General features: G+C 33.6%; 1 protein-coding gene across 1 annotated transcript in view; it reads left to right on the top strand.

The window, feature by feature from the left end:
- Epha3 (EPH receptor A3) overlaps nt 1-27,069 on the top strand; it is a 345,157-nt gene that overhangs the window by 24,942 nt on the left and 293,146 nt on the right. The gene's annotated exons all lie outside the window — the stretch shown is intronic.

Below are 27,069 nucleotides of genomic sequence, written 5' to 3' on the forward strand. Positions count from 1 at the left end.
TTTTAAACATGTCACTTTTACCTACTATACTAACCTTTCAAAGAAGGATGTCTGATCAAATTAGAAAAACATAACAAGGCTTTATAGCTCTTTTTTTCACCTTTCTGAAAAAAAATGCACAGTCAAAGAAGGGAAACTGCATAAATTGTAGAAAATGGCAAGGTTAGAATGTATTTGAATATCATTTACTTTATGAAAATTAAAATGTTATGCATCCAGTGCTTTAAAAAATGGAAATAAGTTTTCCATCTCTAGCTTACATTGTGTGTTTCTATATGAATCATCTTCTCTACTACAAAACTATTTATATTCTGGGAAATAGATTGGAATTTAAAAAAACACATAATATGCTTTGTATCTTTTAATTTGACATATAACTTTGTGGGATTCAAAGTAAACAAGAGTTCAATTATATTTATGTGTGTTTTAGTCACATTTTATTAAAAATTAATTTGTGCTATGTTATCTTCATGTAACATACATTCACACTAAAGTTAAATAAGAACCTAAGATATTTTCAAATAATTTTCCTTTCTGGATTGAATGTTTGAATGTTTCGTAAACGCACTATGATCATTCAGTATTTGTTTTTTAACTAGATTTAGAAAAGTGATACTAAAGACCTACTTTTTGCATCTTATTGGTTTCTCATATAGGTGGTATTTTAAAATTTTTTTAATCTAAGAAATTTTTTGGCATTAAGCTTTGTTTCTTTGGGCAACTGCAAATGTGGGTAACTTTCTGGTCAAAAAGGCAGTTATTAAAAAGTAACCAAAATGTAGAAGTGTTATTGTTAAATGAAAAACTTTTGTATTCGGTTCATTATCCATTAAATTTGTTAGACATTCCAAATAATATATTTCAGACTGAATATAAGTTGCATCACTACTAAGAAATGTCCTCTTTCTTTAATACTTTATAGAGCACATACTTAGGATAAATACTATGTTCTAGCTTCTAAGTATTTGTTTATATGTTGGAAATAAAATCAACATATGTATCCCAATGGAAAGGAGTTTAAAATAGTTCATTCTTAAGTGTAAATGAAGAATTTAATGAAAATTTGTAAACAAAATAATACCCCCAAGTTTTGCTTATTTAAAGTTTTTTTTTTTTAATTTTTAGGAATTAATGGTTTTGACCTTTAGTTTTATTACACTCAAGTGGTTAATTTCTTTTGAAAGTAATTCTTTAAGAAATTAAATTTAGCCTGTAAAAAATATGGTGCAAAGCACTTTTTATATAAGTCCCATGACTCAAATAATAGCCATTGGACTTAAGAACATTGAAGGGTTATGATATCTACAAACCACCTTAAGTATTTCTGAAACCTTAATTTGTATGCTAATGGTACTCAATTTATTCTGGAGTTCTTATACATAAACATATTATCATTGTAGTACCAGTAATTCCTATGGAAGTTGCTAAAATCATTCATCTCCATTATTTGACACATAAGAAGAAAAAATCAAGGGGGCTTAATTTTCTGGATTTTCTGATTATGCTTATCTTAACAAATCATTTTCATTCCTTCAGTAATGCAGATAAAAATACAGACAAAATACTTCTAAATTTGTAGACAGCAATTGTTCAAATAGAAAATCCTAGATCCCAATCATGCCTGCTACATTGGAAACCCTGGTAGGACCCAGTGGTCTGCTTTTGGGAGGGCTGTTCATGTGATTCTGATACTGCTCAAGTTTTAAAATCACTGTGCTCGAAAATCATTATCTGGTGTAATGAAACACACATTACTAGATATTCTGATATTTGATACTGCTGCTTGATTCAGGGCTGTAGTTCATCTGAACTTCCTAATTAATACAGAACAGTGGATGATGATTCATGATTAATATAGTCATTGCTGTTCTGAAATATAGGATTTTATAATCAACACAAAGCAAGAGAAAATAAGTGTTTTACTGGAACTTGAAGAATCTATTCTTAGCAATTTGTCACAGGGATTCATTTCAAGATCATCAAATTTCTTATGTAATCTTGGAGTTCAATTTGAACTATTTAGTATCTACAGTATTTACAAATACTTATGTGGTATTTATACTGTGTATATCTGACATCCATTGTTCATGAAAAAAATATATGATATAGAGACCAAAAGATTAGAATAATCATGAATTAAATGCTAGAGAAATTGGATAAGAATATGAAGCTTCCCTTAAGTAGTGCCTAGAATTTGAGCTTGTCTGGGAAATGACTATGAGATATTCCTAGACTGTTACTGAGTTCATATCATGATGGATTTTATGTGTGATTATGGAGCATAGTGAAACTAAAGAATAGATAGGATTCAGAAAAAGCATTGTGGAATTTTCCTTGATGTACTACAAGAATACAGAGCAGGCTCTCTATTCAGTTCATTATATATCCTCAGGATTTGACATAATAGTTAATTTTCACTTTTTCCCCTAAGATATTCAGAAGGAGCATTAAAATTTGATCATCCTTTCCTCCTCCATTTCTCTTCCTCCTTCTTCTCCTCCCCATCCTTCTTCTAAGCATGTCATTTTTATAATGAAAACATACAACAAAGAGTAGATTTAGACAACTAAGAAAGATGTAAGAACTGTAGCAGACACAAGGAAACTAGAAAGGTAAACAAAAGAAAAAAGAGCATAAGGTACTCTAGCCATAGAAGTAATTAAGTTTCCCTTCCCTATGACAATATCAGTATATATGCTTTTGGCTTAATGTTAAAAGTAAGCAAAATTTAGCCAGGTGTGGTGGCACATGCCTGTAATCCCAAGGGTTTAACCGAGGCAGGAGAATTGCAAGTTCAAAGTCAGCCTCAGCAAAAATGAGGTGCTAAGCAACTCACTTAGACCATGTCTCTAAATATAAAATACAAAAAAAAAAAAAAAAAAGGCTGGGCATGTGACTCAGTGATTGAATGATCCTGAGTTCAATCCCCAATACCCCCATCCCCCACAAAAAATAAAATAAGCAAAACTTGAAGTGCCTGCAAAATGGTGACCTCCCTTCTCAAAGTAACTAGAGCATGAATCCAGCTACTAGAGAGACTGAGCCAATGAAGGAAGAGAAAATAGTTGTCAAGTGATGAAATAAAATAAGTTCTATTCCCAGTCTATGATTATATGCTCATTCTATGCAATGGAAGTGAAGAAAGCTGATGGTCATTGGTTTACTCAAAAGTCTCCAATACAATTTAAAAGTTCTGGACATTATGAATCAACTATGCCCATTTAGGAAATCCCTGCATCCATATGTCATTGCACCTCTCATGTTGGATGAATGTGCTGCGTGGTCACTTTTGCGAGTAGAATTAATGATATAATTTTGAATGTAAATTTGCCTACTGTCTTATAGGCAGCTAACAACAATGTAGTCATAAGCCATAGAAAAATACTGTTTGTAGAAGTTTGTGAGAAGGCTTATTGATAAAGCTGCCTCAATTTTCCATTTAGGGCAATGAAAATTTACTTTATTTAGAAAAGTACAATATTTTTGAATGCATAATTGGTTTTAGAGGTAGCAGAGACTGTAGAAATCATCTAGTGCAATTTGCTATTATGTAGACAAGCAGTTTGAGGCTCAGGGAGTCTTAGTGACTTGTCCAAGGTCACATCATTGCTCTTTGGGTCTTGGTTTAGGCTCTTTTTATTTCCTTCTCTGCCTTGGTTTGGAGATAATATTGAGTATTCAAGTTTATATGATTTAATATTCAGCAAATTATACTTCAGAGTATTTTTTCACATTTCTTATCAGTACATTATAGTTTTACATATTGATGGGATTTTTAAAATGTATTTGTGCATGCACACAATATAATTTGGCTAATATCACTCTCTGTCCGCACCTGCCCCTTCCCTGCCTCCTTCCCACACCTTGGTTCTTTTCCTCTATTGCTCTCCCTTTGATTTTTAGGAGATCCACCCCCACCTTTTTCCCTACCATTTTTCTCTCTAGTTTCCACATATGAGAGAAAACATACAATTCTACAATTCTTAACCTTCTGAGTTTGACTTAGTTCACTTAACTTGATGGTCTCTAATTCCATCCATTTTCCTATAAATTCATTGAATGGCTGAATAAAGTTCTTTATTCATTCGTCTGTTGATGGATACCTAGGCTGGTTCCACAGTTTGATTATTGTGTATTTTGCTGCCATAAACATAGATATGCATGTGTCACTGTAGTAAGATGATTTTATTTCTTCAGTATATAGAATGAGAAGTGATATAGCTGAGTTATATGGTGGTTCCATTTTGCCTGTGTCTCATTCCATTCAACACCCTAAATAATAATCATATCTTAGGACACATCAGTCAGCATAGAGCCACTTTTTCCCAAAGTTTAAAACTGCAAATCTTTCATAAATCCATAAGGAAAATCAGGTTGCATAGAATCATAATTAGCTTCTATTCTTGTTGATGCTTGTCACTTCATCTGCACTTGATTCATGATCTAGAGACTAAGCTGCCAGTTGATCACTAGAGATTCTTAACTTATTCTCTGACAATCAGAAATTGATTTTAGATTAGATTCAAATATAAATCCAAGTCCACTTGCATCAAAAGAGTATCTTAAATGTTTCATTCAAAATCAAAAGAAATATTACATGATTTCAGGTTTGATAAGAAACAATAAATATTTGGGGTATTTTTTAAAAATTAGTGTATTATTTTAATGTGACAAATCTTAAGACAGAAAGATTAGATGTGATATCTTTCAGCCAATAAATCTTTGAGATTTTAAATGTCCACACATGGTTATATTTGTTTTGTGTCTTCTAAATGGCTAAAATAATTTCTAAATTTTTATTGGGTTTATTTTTCAGAAATAGATGATGATAATAAGTAGTTTTCAAAATAATTTGATACTTATATAAGGTAAAAAGTTAGTTCTTCAACAAAGTTTAAAAACTAAAGGATAAATCTATACATAGGAATTTTATAACCCCAGAAAATTGTGGTTCAGAAAAATTTGCCTCAGTGATGGTCATTTCTGCTCAATTGTGAATAGTTCCTGCAATATAAAAATGGCTTCTAAAATTTTTAGTAGCTTGGACTTTGTTCATCCTACTGCTCAGTAATTGTTTTTGCTCTTACTGTGAGGTAGATACTATCACAGAAAGTAGGAATGCAAACAATATCAATACCTAATATTTTTATAATGTGTTGTGTATGAATTCTGGTGCTTTCTGTGTAATGACACTTAGTTCCACCACAATTCTATGAAGTTTTACTCTCATTTTTTAAAAAAAGAAGAAAGTTAGTCCACCCAATTTGAAATAACTGGAAAAGGATCAGGTGCCTAGAAACAGCAGAAGGAATGGAAACAATCTTTCTATATTATACATATCACCAGTCCTCTGTGCCAAATCTTGTGAAAGAAGTAACTAAGATATTGCCTTTGGAAGCTTAGGTTTGGTGGAAGATAATTATTTGTGAACTAGCAACTGCCGCAGTCTGGCTGGGCACAAATGCCGCAGTCTGGCTGGGCACACAATCACGAGCCACCACACAGCTTGTAGATTCAAACAGCAATTCTTTATTCCCGAACTCACACCAGCCGTCTACAAACACGTTCTGGGGAAATCCACGTTCTCTGCCCAAATCCACCTCCACTGGGCTTCTATCTCCCAAAAATATACTGTCTGAATCCCCTGAGAACTCAAGGGGAACTCAGGCAGCAGGATACGCCCTATTCCCAGCAGGAATAATCTTAAACCTTAAACCTGGAACCTAAACTGGGAACGCCCTAAACCCCATTATCCTAAACCGGGAACACCCTAATCCGCCCTGGTCCTTGAGCAAGGTCACCTACATTCAATGTCACTGCAAAATGTCCTATTTCCACGAGTCCTTCCACTAAGCAACATGGGGTACGCTGGCAAGGAAATTGTCATACCTACTTGGCTAATGGCTCCCAGCAAGCAACTATGCTACAATTACAATAATCAATTAAGATTCACAAGAGATACAGTAATGTTACTGATTCTTCTGCTTGACATAAGTCGGGGAAAATTATACCAAGAGGTTGGGAAGCATAAGATGAGTAGGCATTTACCAGGTTTGCATGGCTGCGCACCACAGACACTAAGTACAGGCTGAACAGCTATGTGTTTTGAGAAATGGCCCAGGTCATCAGAAAACAGAGCATAGCAGGGTAAAGGATGAAGTTTCTGAAAGAAAAAAAAAAAAGAAAAAGAATTATAATATCAGCCTGAATCATGAAGAGCCTCATATATCATGCTAAGGGACATAAATTCTATCTTAATGGAAAACTGCTAAGCAATATGGGAGTTAAGATGTTTATTCTGTGCACTTGGACTAGAGGTACAAAAAACAGATCATCTAACAAGGTCATCAGAGAAGAGGCTTGGCAAGGCAAAGAAGGCAGGTGAAGGATACCAGGTCGCTTAGGACATCTGTTCTGAAAGAAAAATATCAGCTGGATACAGGTACTAGGAAGACAGAGGACTCAGGAGAATTTTCATAATATATGGGTGATTGATGATAACTGATGCATATTTTATCTACTACATCAGAGTTTCCCAAATTTAATGACATTAGAATCAACAGTAGGATGTCACCAAGGTAGTTACAGATCACAGGGATAATGGTTCTTGTGCAAGGAAGATGAGAATTAAAATCCTAGATGAATATTAAACACTTACCTGCAAATATATTTAAAGAGGAGTTTAGTTTTATGAAAGTCTAAAAGGCAGAAATTAAATGAACTTAAGAAGAGACGTGATCATGTCTCATGTTGCAGATGGTCAATGAAGATTGAGAATAAATTCTGAAATGCCCTGTTATTGACCCCTCCACACACACATATCTAGGCATGAATATATACATACCTACATACATGTCTGCAACCAACACATATAACACAAATTATGAATTCTAGTGCTTTCTGTGTAATGACATTTAAGTTCCACCACAATTCCATGAAGTTATCTAGTTAGTGCTGTTCAACATTTGGAATTGTTTCATTGCTCCCACGTTATGAATGATTTCTAAAGTACTGAGAAATATAGAAGATCTCAAGACTAAATTTTTACATATATGACCACAGGCAGTTGAAGGAGATTATATAATACACTTTTAAGATTTTAGCAACACCAACTATAGATATTTTGGTAGCAGATGACAATATGAAACTAAAAGCAATAGTTTTCTCCCAATATTAATTTTATGTTATAATATTTACACTCTAAAATTGTTAATTTCTAAAAAAATAAAACAAACTCATTAAATATTGAAAAAAAAAGAGGAGGTAACTAGAAAATAAAAGAGTGAGGTTTAAACAGAATTTCAATAATAATAACTTTAGGAAATATTTGTCATATTGTTTTTTTCTTTCAATATCCATTTACCTTTTGAAAAACATTGAATTGATAGACATAAAATTTGTAGAAACTATGATTCTTATCAGAGACATAGGAACATTTTCAACAATGTTTAAACAGGAGAGAAGTAATTATTTTCAATAGTAGAAAATGTTCCATAGGAAATTAAAATAGACAATTAGAGGATAGCCAGGCATTGTGGTGCCTGCTTGTAATCTTAGGGACTCAGGAGGGTGTAATGTAGGAGGATCACAAATTTGAGGCCAGCCTCAGCAATTTAGTGAGACCCTTAGAAATTTAGCAAGACACTCTCTCTAAAGAAACAATAAATATAAAAAAGGCTTGGGGTGTAGTTCAGGGATAAAGTGCCCCTGTGCTTAATCCCTAGTATTGGAAACAAAACTAAAAACAAAAACAGTAGGAAACATCTCAAGGCACTCATGAACAAGTAAACTAATTATTGTTTTTTTTTTTTTTTAATTTCATGAATACTAGCATTTATTTTGTCCAAAACATGTTTAGAATGAAATCAAGGGATGTTTTAGTATTTTAGATTATTAATTTCTTTTTAAATCAAAACAGGTATGTTACTTGTATTTGTACACTACTTAAATCCTGAGGAAACACACACTTCTGAAGTGTCAGAAAAATAGGTTGAATATTTTTCATCAAATCCTGTATACCAAAGAAGGAATTTTTTAATTTTAAAGGACAACTGTTTCTTTAAATTTTATGTAGCTTTCTTTTTTTTTAATCATTTGTGGTTTAGTATGCTGATTCAGACAACTGATTCATCAAATCTTTCAGGAACCTCCTTAGCAAAGGCCTATTTTTTTTCAAAAGTAGCATGGACCCAGCACAATGCTAAATAAAGATTATATTTAAAAATTTAAAGTGATAGAAAAGTTAACCAGCTGTAATATGTTCAACAATAGGATGGGGAGATCCCCTTTTGATCTTTCAGCTAATTAGTAAATGTCTTAATATGGAAGAATCTAAATGCTATTTACAGAATATTCAATGCAAAATAACTAATTATAAAAATGAAAACTTTCACTGTACAAAAGAAGCCATGAGGGCCTAATGGTAGCACTCAGTGGTAGAGTGCTTGCCTAGCTTGTGCAAAGTCTTGTAGTCCATCTCCAGCACCAATGCACGCACACAAACACACACACACACACACACACTCACACACACACAGAACTGACATTATATGTAGTAAAATGTTTAAGTATTTAATTCCACAGTATAGCTACAAGGTTTGAGAGAAAATCTGTATCATTGTTTTTTGTGGACCAGATTTCTCTTTACTTTCTGGTATTACCTTTTTCTTTCTCTTAGAATATACAAGGCAGTCTCTTCTTAGGCAGTGATGTAAGTAGACATAGAAGCTGTTGTGGTAATTAATATAACATAAGTTCTGCTACTAAGGGGTCTTTGGAAGATCTTTGTTTTTATTTGATTCTACAAGGTTAAGAATTCATCACTGAATATAAATAGGCACTTCCTCCACAGACATTTTAAAGTCAAAAGAAAATAAGAAATAACGCCTGCCCAGAGAGTTCCTAGCTTAGAGTACCAGTGTCTCATCTCCTTGTTGATCCTCCAGCTTTCAGAGCCATAGTGCAACATGATCTATAACGGGTAGACATTTAATTATAGTGTTAAATTATTTCATGATGAGAGATGCTAGCTTTTTTACAGAAAAGTATCAAAGACAGTCCAAAGAGTTTCCATATATTCCATCTTGTTTTCTCTAATGTTATGATCTTATATAACATGGTACATTTGATAAAACTAAGAAATTCACATTGCTATATCCATATTGACTATATTAGAGACTTTTTTTTTTTATATTTCACCAATCTTTCCACTCATGTCCTTTTTTGCTGCTCCTTTATTCAGGCTAACACATGTATTTAGTAAGAAAATTTCCTCCCAGCAATTTCTATTTGGTAACATAATTTACCGTGTAGGAATTAGACTGTCATCAGTGTAAATTTTTTAAATAAATAGACTTTATTTCTTATAGCAGTTTTAGGTTTATTAAAAAACTGAACAGAATGTACCAAGGGTTCACATACATTTACCATTTTCCTCCACAGTTTCTTCTATAGTTAACACCTTGCATTGCTATGGTACATTTTTGAAAATTGATAAACCAGTATTGAGACATTATATTAACTTTGATTAAAGTGGACTCTGTGTTGGACAGTTCTGTTTTTTGTTTGTTTGTTTGTTTCTTTTCGTACCAGGGATTGAACTCAGGGGCACTCAACCACTGAGCCATAACCCTAGGCCTATTTTGTATTTTATTTAGAGACAGGGTCTCACTGAGTTGCTTAGTACCTCACTTTTGCTGATGCTGGCTTTCAACTCATGATCCTCCTGCTTCAGCCTCCAGAGCCACTGGGATTACAGGCATGTGCCACCATACACCCAGCCAGTTCTGTTGGTTTTGATGAATACTAGTACCCACCATGATAGTTACACCACCCTCACTGTCCCTTGTACTCAGTCTTTTCATTTCTTCCCTAACCTATTCCTCTATGACAGCCACTTATCCTTCTAAGGACTCACTAGTTTTGCCTTTTCCATAATGCCATGTAGTTGAAGTGATAGGGAATGTAGCCTTTTCAGAATGACTTCATGCATTTAAGTATCTTTTATGTCTTCCTAAGATATTTTTATTTGCTTTCATTATGCATCCTTCTAGTTATAGCATGTACTTTTGAATTCTGTACAAAAGTAGTCTTTCTGCATGTGCTCCCTACGTTTTATACTAATTGAGTTCTCTTTCTAATACTATAATTGTTAGTTTTTCATCACTGTGACAAAATTGCCCAGGAAAAATCAATTTAAGGGAGAAAATATTTTATTTTGGCTCACTGTTTCAGAGGTTTGAATCCATGGTCTCTTGGCACCATTGTTTCTGGACCTGTGGTGAGGTAGAACATAATGGCATGGAAAGCACAGTGGAGCAAAGCCACTCACTCTATGGCTGAAGAGAAGCAGGGAGGGGAAGTGGATGGGGACAAGATATATAGCCTTCCAGGACATGCCATCCAATGACCTACTCCTCCAACTAGACTCCACTTTCTACAACTTTCACCACCTCTCAATAATGCCATTAAATAATTAATCCATCAGTATATTAATCCATTGATCAGGTTAAAGCTCTCATAATTCAATTATCTCCAAAATTCCCTTCCTTTTTAAAAAATATTTTGTTTAGTTGTAGATGGACACAATATCTTTTTTTTTAAATTTCTTTTAATGTGGTGCTGAGGATCAAACCCAGTGTCTCACACATGTGAGACAACTGCTCTACCACTCATCTACAGCCCCAGCTCAAACGCCTTACCTTGGATTATTGTTTCACTGAGGAGTGATCCTTCAACACATGAGCTTTTGGGGGATATTTCAGATCCAAATCATAGTACTTGACCTTGAGGAACTTTTGCCATGACACATAATAGGGAAATGGCTGGTAGTAAGATCAAGACAAAAATAACCGTGTATTATTGTAACAAAATATGTGAGACAATCAAATTAAAAATAAGAAAAGTTTATTTTGAACCAAGTTTTGGAGATTTTATTCAATGGTTATTTGGCCCTGTTACTTCTGAGTTTGTGGTGATGCAGTGCATCATGGTGGGTGCATGTGGAAGAGGAAATTGCTCACCTCATGAAATCTAGGCAGTAAAGATCATAATACAGGAAGGGAATCAGATTCTAATATCCCCTGAGAGCATATTCCCAGTGACCTAAGAACTCCTACCAGGCTATATGTGTTAGTCAGCTTTCTGTTACTATCATAAAATACCTGAAATAATCGACTTAAAAAGAAGACTTATTTTTACTTACAGTTTTATCTATTTCAATTCATGGTAAGTGGGATTGTTGTTTTTGAGTCTCAGATGAAGCAGTACATTTGGTGGGAGTACATGATAGAAAAAAATGTCCATGTCTTGGCAGCCAGTACGTAAGAGAGAGGAAAGGTCCAAAGTCCTAAATCCGCATCAAGGCCAGACCCCAAATAACCAAACTTCCTTCCTTTAGGCCCCAACTCCTATAAAGATTCCACTACCTTCCAATAGCACCATGGGCTAGAAACTAAGTCTTCCATACATGGTCATTTGAGGAGCATTTAAGATCCAATCTATAGCAACTAACATTTGAAATAGTAGAGTGATTTACATTTTGGCGAATTATGAGTTTAGTAAAAAAATAATCAACTCCTTTTAACAGCAACCTTGAATAGATAGTCCAAAAGAAGGAAAAGTAAAATGAAAGAGTTCTTTTGTTTTACCTTTGGAAAGTCAAAGAAAAAAGATGGATGGGGCATGAGAAAGAAAACAAGACATTTGGAAGAAATTAAAGGAATGATAAGCAATGCTTCAGAAGTGCAGAAGGCCTAGAATTCACTAAGGTTTTTACAAGAAAACAAACAACTGTACATTCTGACAAAATACAGATATCAGTAAACACCACCCACATACCCAAATACACTCGCAAATGTGTGTATGGGTATGTGTCCTTGCATTTATTTATCTATCACTGGAAAACTAAAATATGTATGAAAATGGAAATATGGACATATGAGAAAGTTGATAGAAAGTTCATTATAAAGAATAAGGGCTGTTTCAAATATAGTTCCTGTTTTTAATGTATCTGAAAGATGTTGGAACTTAGTGATTATAAATTTACTATTTTATAGAAAAATACTCCGGTTTTGTTTAATCTCTTCCATTGGATTTAAAATTTTTATTGATAAGCGTAAGAGACAAGATGTGAGGAGAAAATGTATATAAGAGCAAATGAAAAGAATTTATGAATAAATTAAGATTACCTGACAATATCAAAAGTTACACAGAATGTTTCCATCTTTCATAAAACAGAAGTGCACATTTGAGTTAAATTTAGATTTCTCTAGGTTTTTTATATTCAAAGACTAAAAAGTCGTGATTTTTAAATTTGTGGCAACATGTGCTTCAGAAAGTATAGATAACTTTTAAAAATAGAATAAAAGTGACTCTTTTAGAACATCTGACAATTTCATCATATATTGTTTTGCACCATATTCTTCTCAGGAATGGTCTGTTGTTCTTGTACTTACAAAAATAGTTGGTGAGCACACCTGTGCTCAATTCATGCCATTGGTACTGCAACCTGGAAAGGAAGAGAGGAAACCACTATCCTTCCCAGGAACTTCAAACAGAAAATATAGTACAATTAGAGTCATGATGCATTATAAAGTCACTGGCAACATACATCAATATTGGGACCTGAAGTTACTGAGTCAGAGAGAAGAATGCAATGATGCAAATTTTGAAGCCAATACATCCTGATTAAAGGTCATAGCTCTTTAAAGAGACACAGATGGCAGCAGGAGCCATGATCTCCAGACTCTGTTGAATAAAGAATATCATGCCAAGGCAATTGCAGAGGTTTATATAGTGGAGGAATTTCATACCTGGCTAAAATCAGATATGTCTCTCTTGATTTTACAGATTCAATCTCAAAAGTTATATTCAGTTCTACTTAGAAGAGAATCTACATAATCTTTAAATATTACTAAATGTCCCCTATTTACTAAAACAGTTCCAGGATTTTTTTTTTTTACTAGTTCATTATAGTTATACATAGTAGTCGGGTTTATTTACAAAATCATACATGCATGAAATGATTTCAGTGCCCATTCCTCGCCTCGTCTCTCTACTCTTCCATCTCTCTGTTCTCTACCCGCTGCTATTCTACTGATCTTCTTGTTGCCATTTATTTACTTATTTTTATTGTTCTTTCTACTTATACATAACAGTGAAATCCCCTTGATATAATTATATATGCACACAGCATGATATTAAATTCTTTCAGCCTTTCCTCCTCTTTCTTGTCCCTTCTCGCTCCTTTTCAATCTCCTTCTTCTACTCCACTCATCTTCCCTATATAATGATATATGGTCTTCCTGTCCTCCTTTCTCTTAATTTGTTCTAGTTTCCACATATGAGAGAAAACATTGCACCCTTGATTTTCTAGGTTTTTACTTAGCATGATACTCTCCATTTCCATCCATTTACCAGAAAATGGGCTTCTGGGCTGAATCCATAATTGGTTATTAATTGTGCTGCTATAAACATCAAAGTGGTTGTATCACAACAGTATGCTAATTTTTGATCTTTTGGATATATAACTAGGAATGGGATATCTAGATTCTGTAGCAGTTCCATTCCTAGTTTTTTGAGGAATCTCCACAATGCTGTCCAGAGTAGTTGTACTAATTTTCAATTCTACCAGCAATGTATGCATATACCTTTTCTAGTCATCCTCACCAACATTTTAGGTAAATTCCAATACTTTCTCCTGTGATGTGCTCAGGAGCAGATCCTGTAGAAGAAGGTATGCTAGATACTTTAAGTTTGCTAATGAAAGTTATATTACCAACAATCTAAGCATGGTGAGGTAAGTGCAGTGATTGATGATACATAAAAGCAGCAGAGGGGGGGAATCTAATTATCACGGCTGGATTTTCCACCACTGAAAAATCATCTGTGTGTAAATGCTCATTCAAAAATTCATACTTCTTAGTAGAGAAACCCAATTTTATTCAGCTTAATGCTATATCCAGCTAAATTAATATATTATTCAGCTTCTTTCAAATCAAGGTGTATCCATATGAAAAAGTTTTAAACACTGAGATGTAAGTAGAGGTGAAGGGCTTCTAAGAAGGTGCTGTATAGCAAGTCTGGCAATTGTGCAATGATGGAAGCCACATGCTGGAGGCAATGTACTGGTGAGTTGGGAAGGCCCCAGCTCATGGATTTGAGGGAATTGCCATAGCAGGTCCCAACTGCCTACTTCTAAACTCTGCAAGAAAATGAGACCTGGCACCTTAAAGAAGATTTTCCAGGTTTCATCACTACTAGTAGAACATAATTTTTAATTAAAGTTATTTTAGAAAATTATATAATTCTCCAAAATATATGTTATAGTAGGAAAATAACATAATTCTAATGAGTCTGTGTCTGAGAATACAAATTCTACATTTGCTATATAAACATGATATTAGCAGTAGTAGGAATCAAATGAGAAACAGAAAGTAAATATTAAGACATAAAATTTCCAAATCCATTTGGTGGCCTTGTTGGACATCCTGATGCTGAAATAGGAAAATGCTTCCAAATTTTATTTGCAGTGATTCATCTACCTACCTTTCTTTACTCTAAGATATAGGGAGAAGCCTCCCCTCTTCTGAGGTTGAAGATTAGAATTTTGATTTAAAATTGAATTTCTCATGTTGCAAACATTTTCACCAATGCAATATTATTTCATAGCACTTTTTCTTTTGATAGAAATTCCTGTTCCACCTTGAGATTATATATATATGTTTATGTTATTTCATATATATTCACTGGTAATCTAATTCAGTTTTTATGAGTATCACAGAAGTAATCATAGTCATTATGGTGTCCATATTAATCTAGATCCATGTGTTTGCTACTGTATCTTATCACAATTCCAATTCCTATTTCTGCCCCAACAAGTGATCAGAGGCAGAACAATGCACCTAAGCCACATCTCCATGGGGCTTATCAGGCATCTTAATTGTGTGCTCTGGTAAACCTAGAACACCCTGCTTGTATGGCCCCTCATTATGTTTAAAGGCTCTCAGATGCTGCACAGGACTTTCTTTCCACCCCAGTCTCTTTTCACATATGGAAGTTTTAATGTAGGGTCAGGACCATTCAGGATGTCTAGGTGATTTTATTCATCTGTTTTTAAGAATTCTCAGGGCCTGAAATATTCACACTGTTAAACATTTTAGGTAGAAATATTGTTACATATTAAAAAAAACAAACCCTGGAATTCATGCCATTATTCTGCCAGTGATTGTTTCAAATTTCAAACACTTAATTATACTTTTTTAAAAGAATATGCTTACATTTCCCATTCAAATTTTTTTTTCAGAATTAAAACACAATGTGGTAAAAGTGAAAACTATTCTTATGGTTATAGCAACATATTCATATAAAAATAAATGTGATGTGTAGAAAAGTAATTATTAGTGTATGTTTATAAATGAAAGGATGAATGTCGGCATTATATATGTTGATAGGAGATTTTAATGATTTATTATAGAGACTAAATCCCAGCATTATTAAAACTGATTTGCTGGGAAAACTTAGAAACCCACTCAAGGTTAAGTTTATTTATTTATAAAATTTATAAAAAAACATTTTGTCTAATTGTTTTATTTTATGGATATTATGTGTATATTTGTAAGATATAGCACTAGGGAAGATTAAAATCTAAATCTAAATTGCCATAATAAATTACATTTAAATAAGAACAGTTGAAATAAGCACTATGCTATATACATTAACTACTATGTATGTAATAATTGGTATGTATGTCAGGAAAGATAGATATTCAGAAAATAAAGAAATCCACTGTGAACTAGGATCATTAAAGATAAAGGAATTTTGAATAAAATTTGCTCTTTGCCTTGAAGGGTGTGTAGAAGTCAGAGAGATGAGAACGAAAACGTTTCATATTTATTCACTTCTAAGATATCATGGCCTTCTGCTTTCAATACGTTTGTTCTAAGGCCCCTTCTGCAGTGACTTTGCTATTGCCTCTTCATTCTTCATTTCTAGATTTCTCTGAAATGCAGATTCATGTATGTAAATTCCTTAACATCTTCATCTTAAACTGAACTGATTATATTTTTATTTCGTCTTTCTCTCAGTACCCTAACCCAAAAATGTACTCTCCTGTAGTCTTCCTTATCTTAGCCACTGACCACCTCTTCATTTCAAGTGCTCAGGATAAAAACTTTGGCGTCAGTTTTAACTCTTCCTTCCCTCACCTTCCAGCTTCAGTGGTGGAAAATCTTGTTGGTTCTGATCTCAAAATAAATAAAAAATATAACCATTTCTTATGACCCCCAAAGCTTCCATCCAGGCCAACCACCACCATATTTTACCTGTATTATTGCAAAATCTGGGTTCCCTGCTTCAGTACTGGTTTCATAATAGTTACAGTTTTTGTTCAAAGGAGAATTATCCTGTTAAAATATTGTGTCTACTTATAGTATTCCTTTGTTGTGATTGCTCTATTTTGTACTAATTTCTTTCCTTCTCCAACACTCCCTGGATTGCTGTGTTAGTCAACTTTTGGTCACTATGACAGAAATGCCTGAGAAGAACAATTTAGAGGAACAAAAGTCTATTTTGTCTCAGGGTTTCATAGGTTCAGTTCATGGTGAGTCAACTCCATTACTCTACTCCTGAGATAATACAGAACCCCATGGCAGAAGGGCATGTTAGAGGCAAGTTCTCAGCTCATTGCTGGCAGGAAGCAGAGAGGGAATGAGGAGCCAAGGACAAGATAAATCCTAAGGTCATGCCCTCATGACCCACTTTCTCCAGCCACACCCCACATGCCTACTGTTACCACCTAGGAGTCTATTCAGGTTTTCAGTCTATCAAATGAATTAATCCACTGATGAGCTTATGGCTCTCATAATATAATCATTTAACCTTTGAACATTCCAGTATTATGTAACATGAGTTTTTTAGGGGACATGAAAGATACAAATTTTAACAATCACCTCCTACTTTTGTTTTCTCTATAACACTTATCACTTTGTAATATTCTCTATTTCCTTTTTTATCATTACAAAAATTATAATAATATTTTTTATCATAATTTTATAAGTTCCCTTTCCCTTTAGGACAGGTTTTTTGTTCTTTTGATATATTCTTATGACTCAGAACAAAGTGATCACTGAGTAAATATTTGTAGAATGCACCAATTAATTGAGAAGATAATAAATGTAGAAAAATGCCCTCCACTAATCATTTTTTTGAGAAAATATTATTAATATCAATGGGATATGTAGTGCTAATGTAATGATAATGAATCCATGTGAATGGTCCACAAAAACACATACTTTTATTAATTTTAAAAATACTAATTTGGGGCCTAGTTTCTGAAACTGCTTTGTTTAATGAACATCTATAAGCAAATATGTTTTAAATTCCTTGATCAAATCAGGGTTAATTTGATAAATCATGTGAAAAATTTCACTCATTTGATAACCACTTTGTAAATAACTGCTTATAAATTGGTAGATTGGTCAAGATATCAGAGTATAATACAGAGTTTTCAAAATCAAACAGATTATGGTTTCAAAAGATTGGAACTACAAAAGGAAATTAATATTTTATTTGAAACTCTCAGTTATTCATATATTTTGTCCAAAATAATTGACACACTCAGCCAACTTTCTTTAAATCACACTAGAGTATCTAAGACCATACACACAAAGATTGTGATGTTAGAGGAATACTAATATAATACTAACATAATATTATAAATTGTCACAAATTAATTTATTCACATTACATCAACAGAGTAGATATATAATCTTTAAAGTCTAAATAACTATGGAATAATTTCTTAGATTTTCTTTGTTGTTATAAACAGCAACCCTTAACTTAAAATTCTTTACAGATAATTTATCTGAATTTTTGTTCTTTTAAAGTTTCTTTTTATTTTGAATTATTGAAGAAAATAAAATTGCATTTTAGAAATAAAGTGATAAAAAAAATGAGGAAAATCCGGAACAAATCTGATTTTCAATATTACTCTTATCCAGAAGATTAAATATAATAATTATTCAGTTTTGGCTTTTCATCTACCTAGCATATAAAAAAGAATTATTGATAGGAAATTTGCATTAAATTGTGTAAAAAAAAAAGGTTAAATTGTGTTAAAATATTTGTCAGATTTCTGTTAGCTATTCCAAAGAAAACATTCATTAAAGAATTCTTGAAGTTTGTCCAAGTGATTTCTATAAAAGTACCTACTGCACATGTGTATGATAGTGTTGGATATTAAACATGAAAAGATGAATGTATGTCATGATTTCCAGGTTGGAGGTGTTTTAGGACTAATAGGCCCCCAAATGTACATAAAATCAATATGTTATAAGCACTAAAGTATGATAAATGATCTTCTATATTTTTCCACTTTAATACTGTATGAACTCTTTTTTACATTGTAACTACAGTTTTACCTAATTTGTAACATTTAAAACAGATTCCTCATAGTCTAGGAAACAAACTATGATTTTCTTTGGAATAGCATTTATTGAACATTGCCTTTTGCCAAGCACTGACAATATGTATGATTTCATAATCTTCCCCAAAGCACATTAATATTTAACCAATCTTAATAGTAACCAAAGATGGTATTACCTATGAGAGAGTAAACGCTTAAACAAGATTTTAGATTAGATCATTTTATGATTGCAAAATATTTTCATTTTTAAGGTGGCTTTTGGATTCTTTTTTTTTTATTCGTTGTTCAAAACATTACAAAGCTCTTGACATATCATATTTCATACTTTAAATTCAAGTGGGTTATGAACTCCCAATTTTACCCCAAATACAGATTGCAGAATCACATCGGTTACACATCCACATTTTTACATAATGCCCTATTAGTAACTGTTGTATTCTGCTACCTTTCCTATCCTGTACTATCTCCCCTCCCCTCCCCTCCCATCTTCTCTCTCTACCCCATCTACTGTAATTCATTTCTCTCCTTGTTTATTTTTCCACATGGTTATACAGCATTACATATAAGAGGCTTTTGGATTCTTAATGGAGATTCTGAATAAGGAAAGGTTAACACTTTCCCCAGTAGCAGGCTTCACAAATACCATTATAAAAACTAAAGAATAAAACAAAAATTATCACTTTCCATATATAGTTTAAGAATGTTAAATTTTACAAACAACTCATTTGTCTGTTGAGGGCTGAGCTTTCTGGAGCGAGTGAAAATATGGTTTTAGTGATTTCTTTCATGAGATTACCCTTTCTCATCTTTGGAAACATTTAGCAGATTCACGCTCATACTCAGTGTGTAGCTGCATGTTGGGAACCAAGTGTACTGCAGTGGTAGGAGTAATTACAGCTGTCAGTTCTTTCAACATGAGAAAGCAACCTCATTTCAACTTTACAAGAAACAGATTGTAAGTATCCAAAGGGAAAGAAATAACAGCCTCTCTGTGATGAACAGCGTGGTGATTGTTAAACTAGTAAACTTGGCCATTTGGAGCGATATATTTACTAGACACTGTTGAGAAGAAGATACAGTTTACATGCAAGTTCTAGAGGATTTTTAAAAATGAACAAACAAAAGCACGAGCACAGTCTTATCAGAAAGAAGAAAATAACTAGTGAACTTTTCGGGATAGAAAAAAATGTGCCTAAAGCAACTTGTCTTAACTGCTTTCATGTGAGTTTTGTTTTTGTGAGGGCACTTCCTTTGTAACTGGGTGTTCCTCACATCTGGTTTATTTGGATGTTAGAAATCCAGGACTTCCTTGTATTAAACAAGAAGAAAGTAGAAAAAAAATTAGACCAAGTTGAAAACATGTTATAAAAGGACAAGCAAGTAACTGGCCTCCAATAAATTGTTTATTTTAAAGCAATTTGTTTAGCGTATCATGCTTTCATTCTTATTATATGCGTGGAGGGTGCTTTGATAGCATTTGACCAAATTAGGCCTTCATGTCAAGCTCAGATATCTTCAAAACCAGCAGAAGAGCTAGTTCATTGATTTTGTTTTCTGTTCAACTTTGAAGTCAGATATCAAGGCCTGGTTTTCTAGTGTCTGCTCCTTTTTTTCCTCTTTCTTAATGAAAATTTTTATTTCTTCCGTTAGACAAGAATAGGAATGATAGTTTGCAAATTATTGGAGGTATTTAGCATGCAAAGTAGGTGATTTTAATGCTTGGAAGACAGCTACATTTTATTTTTTAAGTGGACTGTGAAAAGTGTAAATATATCAAATCCTAAGGTTCTTTGTCTACATTTGGTAGCATCACTTTCCTTTTTTTTCTTTATATTTGCTCAGGTCCACTATGCACTTTTTTTTTTCTTTCCTGAACAAATTGTTACTAAGGGCAGCCAGATGGCCTGGGACAGAAAACAGGACACCTCTTGTTGCCTGGACAAGTTTCAAAATTGACACTGCATCAGTTCACACATGAATCCAGATAATGTGGCAGAAACAAGGTGTCTGCCTCTTAATGTGTAGAGTCCAAAAATTGAAGGAATAGAATAAACTTTCATGGACACTTCTGGTCTGCAGATATACAAGAGTGAAATTGTGATGAAGTGAAGTTTTCTACTGGGAAAAAAGCCAGGACACTAAGGTGGTGGGATCCAGTGTTCCAGTCTTAGCTGAACAATTTCTACTCTTTTCTGGTTGAACCACTCATTCCTAAGTTTTACCTCAGTAAAATTAAGACTAAAGTAGCTGTCTTCATTTAAGAACAAATGCCAGATATTCCTTAATGCAGCTTTCAAATAATTTGCAAACATTGCTAAATTAAAATGAATTCCATTTGACCTACTCTAACAGCCTGCCTTTCTCATTCTTCAGCTATTTTGCACAAGTCTTATAGCAAATTCCTATAGTGCACTTCCACAAAACCAGATCTCCTGCAAAATTGATGGAAAAGGAAGAGGAACAAGAAGCATAGGATATCACATTTCTTTTAGGTGTTTATTCTGATTTCCTTTGGGTTCTGGAACATGTGCTTAAGTTCATTGTTATCTCAATAACCATACTGCTCCATCCATGCAGTCAGTTGTTGTAAAAGGATAATGTAGGGAACCAGAAACCCAGTCACAGAAATGCAACCTTCTGGGGCTCATGATGTACTTATACTGATTTCACAATTATCCTGCAGGTACCAATTCCAGGATGTTTTCTCTACATGCCTCTGAAGATATAGTAGTAAATAAAAGAAAATAAATTATCCTTTGGGGTGAGGAAGACAGAGGATAAACAACATTAATAAACTAAATGATGTTTAGGTAGTGATATTTGATATGAAGAAAAGCAAAATTATCAAAGAAAGCAGGGGAGGGAAATAGGATGAATCCATAAGTAGGGTTGCAATTTTAAATATAATTGACATGAAAAAGCTTGAGAGGGTTACATGAAAGGCTAAAGTTAGTGCTGTCTTTTCTACCTACCTCAGTTGGAAGAGCTTACCATTGTTTGTTTAACACACATTTATGTAGATCCATGTATACCAATGGTGTACAAATATCAATCCACTTAATCCACACAAGGATACTAGGGGAGATATTCTATTGTCATTTTGTAGATGGAAAAACAAAGTGCAATGAAAGTAAACAAGTTGTCTAAGTTTTTACAATCAGTTAGTGGTGGAGATGGGAAGTAAACCTAAACAGCTTAACTCCAGAAGGTTCTAAATATTTTTAGTTGCTTTTCTAGAAATGGATATATCACTATATACACTTCACTTTGTTGAGGATTTCCTTGAATGGTACACAGTACCCTATTTCTATTAATATGGCCTCTTCTCTCACTTCTCAATTATGCAATTGTAAATTAAGAGGGATTTATGTTTTGCTGCCTAGTAAAAAGTGATAAAACCAGGCATGGTGGAGCATGCCTATAATCCCAGCAGCTTGGGAGGCTGAGGCAGGAGGATCAAGAGTTCAAAGCCAGTCTCAGTAAAAGCAAGGTGCTAAGAAACTCAGTGAGACCCTTTCTCTAAGAAAAATACAAAATAGGGCTGGAGATGTGGCTCAGTGATTGAGTACCCAGAGTTAAATCCCTAGTATCAAAAAAAAAAAAAAAAATGGAGATGAAAAATATACTATTTATTGATGTCTATTTCATCTGGTTAAGAATTCTCAAATTTGTCTCTGAAACCATGGATTATTCCAAAAAATGATTGAAGTTAAAATTTTTAAACAAGACAAAAAAAAATTTATAAGATGTGAATTTTCAAGGCTCTTTCTTCCAGATTAATAATCATCAACCATGTTAATATTTCAGAAATTTTGGGAAGTCCTGTTTATACACACACACACACACACACACACACACACACACACACACTGTTTCTCAGACAATGGGTCTCTCTTTCTTAGCAGCACCTGCTAACACCCAAACACACCTAAGACTCCCAGTGTTCCAGGAGCCCTGAGCAACAATCAGACCTGAGTTATGAATCAAACTGCTTTTCAAAATTGAAATTAGTTCTGAAACTCTAGGGAGCCATTGCATGTAAAAGATATAAATGTATTTGATCTTAATTTCATTAAATTATAAAAAAATGTGTGTGTGTGTGTGTGTGTGTGTGTATACGTGTGTTTGGGTGGGTAAAGAAGAAAGTACTTTTTTTTTGCTTATTATTAGACTAAAAACATATTGTAGGAGAAAAATGGTTTTGTTTACTTAATTAATTGACACATTAGCTTTCTTTTTGGTTTATGTTTTCAAATATTCCTGATGTGACTTCACTGACTCAGTAGGTCAATATTTAGCAAACATCTACTGTGCATTTCATATTTAGTGTCATTTCTGTAACCCTGATCATTTTACAACAAACTGCAATTCCATTTAACAAAATTGGCTTCTCTTTTTATGAACCAGAGTTCTTAGTTGTAAATATCAGGAAGCTTCTCAGGCTGATTTAATCAGAAAAGGAATTTACTGAAAGGAACATGAGCAACCCAGCTGAGCAAGCAGCAGCATCCAAGTTGGGGAGGATACCATCAGGGCCACAACAAATACCACCACAACTCCTCAGTGAAATTGAGGTAATCACCGCTACCTTTAGTCCCAGGATATGGTCACTGGCACCACCTCTGACAAGGTTTCCAGTGGACACTGGGGCATTACTGAAGCTATCCAAAGACCTGGGTGGGAATATTCAATGAGCCCAACCCCTAAATATCAAAAGAACCCCCCCACACACACATACAAATATATATATATATATATATATATATATATATATATATATATATATATATATATATACACACACACACACACATACATACGCACACACATATATGTAGTATTTGATCACTGTAAATCAAAATATAGAAGGTAGAGGTTTAGTTCCCCAGAATCCAAGGTGAACAAATATTTTTATGACCTGTAATAATATTGCTATTATTGCTATTATATTTATTGTTTTAATTTTTACTTTAGAATATAAGCAAGCACACCATTAGTTTCACAGGGGATTTGTGAGATTCGGTGTAAAAATATAAGCATGGTTCCTTAAGAAAGGTCAGAACACCAGCTAGGCTTTGCATGGGCTTTGAGTTTTCCCCTCTCTCTCTCCCTTCCTTCCTTCCTCCCTCTTTTTCCTCCCTTTCTTTCTTTCCCTTTTTCTCTTTCCCTCTTTCTCTCTGCTCTTTCACCAAACTACAAATATTACATTAGATTTGAATAGATAAGTAATATTGTAATCCCACTGACACTTCAAAGTCTTTTTCCCAAAACATATACTGCAGAAGTTTGAATAAAAAATGTTAGCAATCAATCTTCTTACATTTTATCAGGTGAAGACAGTTTGTAAATACAGTGAATGAGTAAAATATATAACATGACATAATTAATAATGTTACTAAATAATCATAATGAGTATTATATACTTTCAGTAGTTCTCTGTTTCCATGTGTATGATATGTCAAATTTTACCATATTGTATTGACATTATAAATAAATTTCTTGTAAAATGTTAAAGTTTTATAAGTGATATGGAAAAACAGAAAAGTAGTGTAGAGTATCTTGTTTGTATTGGTTTCTTACAAAGAATGATGGTAATCCTTAGGTTTTAAGACTTTTGTTAAAGGACCTATGGAAAGGGTTTTAAGACTATAAAATTGAACCAGACAGAGTGGCATACTAAGGCTGGAGGTTCACAAGTTTGAGGCTAGCCTCAGCAGCTTAGTGTGACCCTGTCTCAAAATTTATTTATTTTTTTAGAAAGGGCTGATGAGGGGGTGGGGTCATAGCTTAGTGGTATAGCAATTGCCTAGTACATGTAAGGCACTGAGTTCGATCCTCACCACCACATAAAAATAAATAAAGGTAACATGTCCATCTGAACTAAAAAAAAATTACAAAAAGAAAGAAAGAAAAGAAGAAAGGGCCAAGGATGTAGTTTAGTGATACACTGTCCCTGGTTTCTTCCCCAGTACTGTAAAAATTATAAAATTGTCAGTATTCATCAGTAATTATAAATAAAATTTCATTAATAAATAACAACCTTATATGATACCAAAGAAAATCAACTTTGGATTGTGTATATTTTGTTTTTCTTTTTCTCTGAATGTGTTTATCTCAAATCTAGCTGGGATCATGACATACAGGTGAACTTGTATTCTCTCAGTTCCCATCCCTAATTGATATTGAATTATAAACTTTCTACAATGTTGTTATGGACATAGTATGTTTCACTGCTAACTGTTTTTCAGGAATTTTATATGGAATTTTGCACAAGTTTCACTTTTTGTGAACTCTTCATCTTACAATATTGCTTCCATCACAAAAATCAGCTGAGTTAAACAAACACACAAAACTTTCTTTATGAGATTGGGTCAATTTGGTATGGGTAAAGCCCATTTCATTCTAATGGGAATTAAACTGAACAATTTGAAGAAATTATTAATTCATCAAAGATACCCATATTCCTGCCGATGGAAGTAAAAAAAAAAAATATCAGAGAATGATGTCATCACACATCATGGAGCTTTTGAAAAACTCTGCTGAACACTGAGGAGACAATTAGAGTTGAAAAGAGTGATCTTAATATTACTACAAAAATGTTTTGATCTCCTTGAACCACAATTTGTGAACTAGAACCAGAGAGTAGTCCGTTTTGATGGGATAATACATTCATGTAGATTTAATTTCAAAAATTATAGGATGAAATGTAGTGAAAAGTTTGCCCAACAGGTCGTCTTCTCTCCTCCCAGAGGCTATTAATACTATTAGTTTTATGCTTAAATGTGTGTAAGACTGGTGTGATGTTGACATGATTTAAATATAATACCCCTTTTATATAAAATGAAGCCTTTCGATCATGTTTTGCCATGCTTCACTATTCTGAAACATAACAATGTATCCTGAAGATCTTTCACATAAAGAGCTTCCTTGTTCTTTTTGTTTCCATATTCCATCCTATGTATGTAGCATGATTTATTTAATTAGTTCCTTACTAATGGGCAGTTATATTCTCCCTTTTTAAATTAACACAAACGCTGGCTTCTATGAATATACTTTGAATATTCTATGAATATCCTTTTAAAACTCACTAAATATATCTGGCTTCACTGCCTGCAGTAGGGATTACTGGGTCAAAACTTCTGTGCATTTAAACTTTTCATAACTGTTATCAAACTGCCCTCTAAGTTGTAGCAGTTTGCCTGGCTTGCAATCCCTGAAAGCATTAGTTTCATTTCCCACTTTGTCAGGATCAATTAGTATGAAAAAATGCTTAATTTTCATAATTTGTATTTTTTTAACTTGTCTTGCTTAATGCCCTTTCTCATTCAAGTAAGGTAATTCACTTAAAATCAAAAGTAGAAGATTTATACAAGAATTGGGAATTAGTTTAATGAATCCATATTTATCATTATGGTGGGAGTTCTTGATACTTAAAGGGGCTGTTACAACAGTTTTACTTAAAAAGGGAGACAATAGATAGAAAGTTAGGTGGTCCTGGGTATGTAGCATCTTGGAATCTGTACTTCAGAAGTAGGGAAAGCAGGAGTATGTAAACAAACACCCCATATTTGGAAGAATTCAGATCAGATAGAATAAACTATTGACTTAATAAATAATATATAAATCACATTTTCAACTATTGTGAATGATAATAGTTTTATGCAGAGGCAAATGCAGAGAGCTAGGGATTTTTTTTTTTTTTTAATGATCTGATTGATGCTCATTTTGTGCACTACTGCTCACCCCAGTGCTATTCTCCACATTCCCCTCTTGCCCACAAATCACTTTCCCAACCTCTCCTCCCTTCTGCATTGTTGAGGGTCAGATGGGATTCAGTGTAGCATGCTGAATGTTTATGACAGTGTACCTCTGGGATCCATGTTTGAGGAAGGAGAAGGAAGCAGGAGTGGGCAGGAACTGGAGAGCTGTGGTACAGACCCAGGGAGGGGGTTATCCTCGCCAGAGTATAGGAGCTGAAATCCGTGTTCAGGATGATCTTTCATTGGGCTGAAATGGCCAGGCCCTTTCATTTGTGCAAGATCAGTCACCGCATGTGCCAACCCAAGAAATGCAAGCTTTGGGCTGACTGTTCTGTGCAACTGAATCATTGTCGGAAAGAATTGAAAGCTGATGTGAGTGCCCCAGCCCCTTCAATGAACAGATTCCCAGGTAGCCAAATGTAGTATCAGTCTCAAGTACCAATGCAGTCACTCAACAAACATTGTTTACACTAAAATAGACTTGATTAAAGCAAACATTTACCAGGATATTTCATCCTATCATGAGAACAATAAATGAGCCAAATTATAGGAATGGTTATAGCTTTAGAATCAGGCAGACCTAAACTTAAGCCTTTCTACTGCCCCTTCTGTTAAGTTTTTTCATCTATAGTGTGTGATGGTGATGATGATGCCTATTCCATGAGGATATTGTACAAATTAAGTATTACATTTTATACAGTTTCACTCAGTTCCTACTGCAAGGATTCAGCAATGATCCTTTAAAGGATGATGATAATTGTAATTATAACTTGATTTACTTTGTATTTATTTTAAGACATAATATTTATAGATTTTATAGGGTTTGTTATGGTAATTTAATATGAATATGTAATGTATAATAATTATATCAGGGTAATAAGCATT

This window comes from Marmota flaviventris, chromosome 8 (assembly GCF_047511675.1).
Source record: "Marmota flaviventris isolate mMarFla1 chromosome 8, mMarFla1.hap1, whole genome shotgun sequence".
Lineage (NCBI taxonomy): Eukaryota > Metazoa > Chordata > Mammalia > Rodentia > Sciuridae > Marmota > Marmota flaviventris.